Source organism: Arachis duranensis, chromosome 10 (genome assembly GCF_000817695.3).
Source record: "Arachis duranensis cultivar V14167 chromosome 10, aradu.V14167.gnm2.J7QH, whole genome shotgun sequence".
In the NCBI taxonomy this organism is placed as follows: domain Eukaryota; kingdom Viridiplantae; phylum Streptophyta; class Magnoliopsida; order Fabales; family Fabaceae; genus Arachis; species Arachis duranensis.
In genome coordinates, this window is record NC_029781.3 from 99607883 (window position 1) to 99615236 (window position 7354).

Sequence of the window (7354 nt, forward strand, 5' to 3'; positions counted from 1 at the left end):
TTAATTTTAGTATACATAATGACAAAACAAATGGTAACGTAGTGTACTTTACTCTACTCAATATGGTGGTTACTTAATCTATTAAATTTGTCATGTATCTTCTTATTTTCAACAAAACTTTATCCTACATCATGCAGTACTTTCATTCAGCCTCAAATTCTATTTTTGGGTGAAGAGTGTGTTCTTTTAATCTTTTCATTTTCAACTAAACTTTGTCATTTTATAAAGAGTAAAATAAAATAAAATAAAATGATGAGTGATATGACGAGTGCTTAAATCTTTTGAAAAGTATTTTTTTTTCAATAATTAATCTAAGTCGGCGATCATGTTTTGCGTGGCGCGGGGCCAAGACGGCCCAGTTTGCTTGTCAATACTCTATCTTCAGGTAAAAAGAAGATATTTAGTCAATGTTGTGAATTTGTTTATATGTAAACTTAATTTTGAATATGGTCTATTTTCATTACTTTTCTTTAAATTATTTGCTTCTTACATAGCCAAATTATTAAGATAATTAGATAAGAAGTGATTTGTTAGCTATAGTTCGATTTAAATTTATTTATTGATCTATTAGTTATAATTTGATTTAAATTTATTTATTGATCCATTAATTATAGTTCAATCTAAAATTACTTATAAATTAAAATTTGAATAAAATAAATAAAACATGCTTATTTCAATTAGAGATAATTTTCACTATAATAAAATTATCTTCTGAACACATGTAAAAGTGGTTATCAAAATATTAGAATTATGAAATAATTATTTATAGCGTAACAATTCAATAAATATAAAACTCTAAGCACGTAAAAGATACGTTATTCACTCTAAATAACATATACCTCATCTTATACTTTTTTTTTTATTTGAGTGTTAGAGTCTCTTTGTAGATTCCAACCTCTTCTGGTGTTCCTCGACGATTAAAGTATAGCTCGACGATGCTCTTAAGACAGAAAATCCTCCATATAAATAGAAGGAGTTTTACCTTGGCACTAGAAGGAATTACACCTCGACTCAAATTACTGAGTAAGAATATTTGGCACCCACCGAATAACACGAGTTTAAATCTAACCCCACTGATACGTACATCAAATATTCGTGATATGAAAAGTTTAAGTGTTGTTTAGAAGATATTACACTACAACATTTTTGGCCTTAGCCCTAAGGTAACCCTTATTCGAAATAATATTTAATAAAAGTTGCCTTAAATAGAAAAATATAATTTTTTAAGAGCTTCCTTTGAGTAAGACAAAGATAATAAATTTTTTGACTACCAAAAAAATTATTATTTTTAATATTTAAAGTAACACTTAAAAAATATTACAATATAAAATATTTAAGACAATATTTTTAAATAAAAACACAACATTTTATAAAAATTATAAAAAAAATTGAATAAATAACTTTTATAAAAAATTGCCTAAAATCATTTGTAGCTAAAAATTTTAAAGGAAACTTTTCATCGTATTCCGCCCAATAATTATTTTCCAATCAAATAACTAAAAAAAAAGAAAAGCCATTTAGTTTCCTTCAGATCATTTCTATTGAATTGCTTCAGTTCATCACTACCACCCACCGTAAGCCCTAACTTTCAAAATCAACCCAAACAGTGACACAAACGGCAGCAGGTCTTGTTTGCGGTGCTGTCCACCCCAACTGGCGACGGCGCGGTGCTCCCTTTCATAGGCGTCGGCACATTGCTCTCCTCCATGGGCGTCGGCGCGGTGCTCTCCTTCGCGGTCATCTTCTCCACGCATGCTTCTCCAGGCATGCTGCTCCACAGCTTCTCCTCCTCCTGTCTCGGCTCAACGTACGTGGTCACATTCGAGAAACCCCCTTCCTTCCTCTTTTTCCCCTGTCTCGCCTCCTCCTCTTTGCAAGCTCTGACAACACTACATGCAGCTGTAACCCCCTTCCTCCTCCTCCGCGTATTGGTAAGAAGCTTCTGATTTTTAGTATGGAATGGAATTTCTGAATACATTGATTCTGAATGAAGATTGGGAATGTTCTGAATTTTAGTATGAAAAAGGAATTTTTGAATGCATTTATTCTAAATTTCCGCCATGGGAATGTTCTGAATGTACTGAATTTTAGAAATACATAAAGCTGTTATATCATGGGTTTCATGTTGATGCTGATTTAACAGATAGGAAGATTCAAAAGAAGGTGACGATCGAAATCCTCCTGAATTGATACTTTAGCTATAGTCCAATGTTTCATTCATTTGATATGACAATTATGCCGACATTTTTTTTATCTACTACTTGATGGAATGTTTACAGCTAAGTTTTATTGTGTTAAACATGAATTCCTTTTATAAAAATTATTATGTACAAAATATTGAGAAACCAAGTTTTTTCAATTCTTAGTACATCTAAGTTTTTACGGCTAAGTTTTTTTATCTACTTCTATTTAATTTGTTGACTTTGTTATGACTAATCTCTTAGCCAAATAAATGTCATAATTGAAAGTTATACCATGCTGCAGGTGCCAAAGGCTCAACTAGCACAGTAGAACTACATCTTGGTTGTTGGAGAGCAGGAAGCAGAAACTGGACAGGTGCTTCTTATTTTCACTTTGGATGCTGCATTAACAGTTCTCACTTTTAGGTACAGTTGTTTAGTTGAGTTATACTGAATCTATTTGATGATATTTTGGTTGTTGTTATCTGCTTAATCCATGCTATGGTTTTCAGTAAGAATTGAATTCATGCACTTTAGCTTGTCTATACTTTATAGTAGCATTTAGTGATGCGTTATTAAGCAAAGTTGCTCTTATAGTCTCTATGAATTTGATTGTTTTCCTCCACCTTAAATTGAGAAAGGCGAAAACACTTAATAATAATGTTTTTTTTATCATGTTGAAAGTTAAAATATATTGCAACTATTGTTTGGAGATTATTCTCTGCAGGTCCTTGTTTGTTAGATTATGTTACTTTCCGGTTGCAGGATTTTAAAGTAGTTCGTATATTAGAGCTCTTGATATTTATTGAAGCATATGTCCTAATTCTTTGAAGTTATCATTTGGAATCACAGGCATCTTACCTTTTCGAACTAATATTTCTGCGAGCCTACAATTTTTTTCTATCTATATTTATGGTGTTCCTTTTCTTCTCTTTTCTCGCCTCCTCCTCTTCGCGAACCAGAAACTACAAAACCGTAGCAAACCCTGTTCCATTGGTGAGCTCTAACGCATTCTGGTGACCACCCCTCCACTGCTCTATTGCTCCGGTGACACTACAATGCAGCTACAACCTCCTCTCCCCTGCCTTCTTATTTCTCTATTCTTCAGTTTTCAGGTTTTTGCAAAATCTCGTTTTGATATTCTCCATTTTAATTCATTACAGTTTAGTTAGGGTTTAATTCTTACTTAGTAATTTTATTTAGTCAAACTAGTTTTTGCTGATTAGGTTAATTTAGATTAAAATTAGGATTCTCTTATGAGCATTTATCTTAGTTCATAGGTAATTAAGCATGCTATTATGATTCTTAGATCTAGAATTTCAATTCGTTTGGGCTGGCTTGATTGATTTTCTGGTTCTCCTTGGCTTCTCCATTAAGGTGCGCTTCAAATTTAGCTGAAATATGGAGTCAGAGGGAAATTAGATACCCCTTTTAATGCTGTGGGATACATAGACAGAGAGGTGCTTGGAATCAACCACATGTATAAGCATCCAGCTTGGAAGAGAATTCTAAGGCTTACTGCCTTTTTCTTAGGCTTGCACCGAGAAATCACCTTTTGAAGTGCCATTTAGGAAAAATGCTCCCTCATGGTGTTATGCTCCTTTTGAGTCAGAAGGAATTCTAAGGTGTGCTTACTCTTCCAGTTATGTGATTTTTTCCATAGGATCATCCTTTAAGATTGAAGCACTAGATTCTCCTGGGTTTATCTCTTCTTACTTTGGGACTTATTCTTCACTTCACTGATGATGAACTCTAATTAACCAAGTGTTCAGCTGGAATATCTTTACTATATATTCTAACCACTCACATGATACTTCCTTCTGCGTCGCAGCCACTCCTTTGAATAAGAAACGGTATACACTAAGCTATGTTTGATAAACATCTGGAGTAGCAACATTTTCAGCCTTTTATACAATGATATTATTATATACTATGAAAGTTCTAGTTGCCATTGTATCATGATAGTGATAGATAAATCTTGTACATTGGATTATTGCATTGCATGTTGATATTTGGAGCTTGAAACTATGGTCCATGCCTTTGAAATGGATTGGCATGAATGCCATGTTTGTGTATGTTATGGCAGCCGAGGGTATCAAAGGTAAGATTCTTAAGTAGGTAATCAAAAGAGTGGTGGTTGCTTCTTAATATACTGAAGCCCTTAAAAAAATTTATTTACTTGCAAATAAATACAGTTGCACATAATGACGGTCACCACATTACATTGAAAAAAAAACTTATATTAAAAGATGCTATTTCTGGCCTTTCTCTGGTATATTTTAATTTTTTATTCATTCTTTTATTGTCTTTATGTTTTATGATAATTTGGTTGTTGATGAATGTTATTAACCTATTAGGATTGAGAATGATGATTATGCTTTAACTTGTTTGGTCCTTATATTGTGTTACGTTTACACTATATAGTTGTTTTCTTTAGTATTGATGAATATGGTTTTATTCTTTTATTGGTATTTTATATGATATGAAGATGTTTAGCTTAATAGGTTACTTAATTGTTGTTTGGTCACTGGTGAGTATGGTTGGACTGCAAACATGGAGAGGATTATGAAGGCACAGGCCTTGAGAGATAACGGCATGACTGGCTACATATCTAGTAAGAAGACTATGGAGATCAACTCTGACATACATCCGCATTATGAAAGAACTGATGAAGAGAACGGAAGATGATGAAATTAGGCATTTATTTGTTTTTTTTTTGTTGAAGTTCATGAGAAAATATGTATTTTTTTTTGTTTAGTCATGTGTATTTTGATTTGAATTGGCAATTGCAAGTATATATGTCATTAAAATTTACGTAGTTGCATTTGAAACAACTTTTTAATTTAAATATATATGCAAGATATTAGCTTATTAGCTTATTTTTTCTTTCTATTTATTAAATTTAGTTTAAATAATTAAATTTTATTAAAGTGTGCTATATATCCTTTTAAAAAGACAATTCCAAATAAATTTAGATAAATGTTGCTTTAGAAAAATTTAGGTAAGTGTTGCTTTAGGTTTATGAAAAAAGTAACTTAAAAAAATTTGAACAAGTGTTGCTTTAGGTATATGAAATCTGAATAAGTGTTGCTTTACGTATTAGCAAATACAACTTGTAAAAAGTGTTGCCATAAAGTCTTATCTAAAGCGGCGTGTTTGGGTACTCTAAGGCAACTCTTTTGTGGAGTTGTTTTTTTTTTTTTTTTTATAGAAAAGGCAACGTTTTTTGAAGGTTGCCATATAAAGGGTTCCCTTTGATACACAAAAGCGTTGTCTTAAACCAAAGGTAACGGCTGTATAGCCAATCCACCAAAAAGCATTGCATTTTGTCAGAAAGAGTTTGTCTTTGATAAAAGACAATACTTTTCCTTACTACAGGCAACGTTTTTAAAGAGTTGTCTCAGCTCGAATTTGTTATAGTGTTAGTTTACATTTTTAGAATATTTTAGTTAATTTGATATATTTTGATTTTATTTATTTAATTAGTAGATTGGGTCTTATGTTTATGGACTTTAGGATTTTCTTTGTTTTAACCTAATAAGAGGTTATAAATACTTCCTTAGCTATTGTAATCGTAGTATAGAATGATTTAGAGGTTTGAAAATCCTTTTTTGGTTTCGTGATGAAACCATGATGTGGACAATTGAGGTTGAGGAGTCCCTCTTTTGTTGCATCGGGGAATTGGATAGAAGGTTGAGGAGTCCATTCGATCCAATTTCCAAACTATGGCGTTGACAAGTTAGGTTGAGGAGTCCCTTTCTTGTTGCGTCAAAAAATTGGGCGAAAAGTAGAGTGATTCTCTTTGTACTCAACTTCAATCTATCCTTTTTATTTCTATTTCAATTTCAATGTATCTTTTTTTATTCAGTTTGAATCGTTGTCTTCTTATTTATCTTTTCTGTATCACCCAATATCATCTTATTTGTTCGATTTCTACCCTCTTTTATAGGTTATAATTAATGGCGGAAGAGAAAAACAATCCACTTCCTCCCCCTCCCACTAAGGCCGAACTATTGGCTATCAATGAGTCGCTAAGAGCAAAAGTTCAACGGATGACGGAATTATTAAACTAGAAACAGAAAAATCTTGGTATTCGTGATAATGATGACAACCATACCTTGGAAATCAAGGTCACGATGTTAGTCACTCCAAAGTCGTCAATAAAAAGAACCAATCCTTTTTCAAAAGAGATCATGAGCTTTTAAATGTCCAAAAACTTTACTCTGTCGATAATACTGAAATTCTATGAGAAAATCGGCGACCCCAATACCAATGTCACAAAATTCTATTCGATGATGTTCATGAACAGTGCATTAATATTTTGTCGTACATTTCCCACCTTTTTTAGATGGTGCTGCCTTGATCTGGTTTTCTGTAGGTCATATATCAAGTTTTGATGAGCTGACCGACTATTTGTTAATAACTTTGCCTCACCATAGGTGGTGGAGCAATAAGTTGGGTCTCAGAAATAAATGTGCATTTCACATTCTACTATGAAGGCTGAGTTCGTAACTTTATCAGTCGCGGATAAAGAAGCGGAATAGTTAAAAAATTTGTTATATGATATAAAGTTATGGTTACAGCAGACGACAACCTTTTCAATCTTCTGTGATAATGAATCAACCATGTCTCAAGCATATAATAAGGTTTATAATGGAAAGTTTAGACATATAAGTTTGAGACATGAGTTTGTGAGGTAACTAATAAATGATAGTGTAATTATCATCATTTATGTAAGATCTCAAAAAAATTTAGTAGATCCTTTAACTAGAGGTTTATTAAAGGATAATTAAATAAATGAAACAACTGTTAAAATAGATTAAAAACTATTGTTGTTAAATGATAGAAACCCAACCTTATTCTAGTTGACCACTAGTTTTAAGGTTTAATGGGTAAACACTACTAGAAAATTAGTTATTACAGACGGATATTTCCGACAAATTTTATCCCACAGAATTTCAGAGGGATTTTTTTGTCGGAAAACAAAAAAAACAAATTAGCATAAATTACAGACAGAAAACAGAATCCGTCGATAATTCTGTCGGTAAAATTAATTTTTTTCGTAGAAAATAATTACAAACAGAAAATCTGTCTGTAATTAAATAGATAAAATACTACGTTTTATTAAATTATTTTCCGTCTGTAATTTAATTTTCTGTCTGAAAATTTTAACT

The 7354-nt window shown here is 32.0% G+C and overlaps 1 long non-coding RNA gene across 2 annotated transcripts; it reads left to right on the plus strand.

Moving 5' to 3' along the window:
* The first annotated feature begins 1512 nt into the window (after positions 1–1512).
* Positions 1513–5002, plus strand: LOC107471285 (uncharacterized). 2 transcript variants are annotated; one of them, XR_008003634.1, is made up of 4 exons: positions 1513–1931; positions 2485–2606; positions 3143–3295; positions 3558–5002. It is a non-coding gene; the product is annotated as an uncharacterized LOC107471285 (long non-coding RNA). The 2 variants fall into 2 exon arrangements; XR_001588589.3 differs by having other exon boundaries at positions 3143–5002.
* The last annotated feature ends 2352 nt before the right edge of the window (positions 5003–7354 follow it).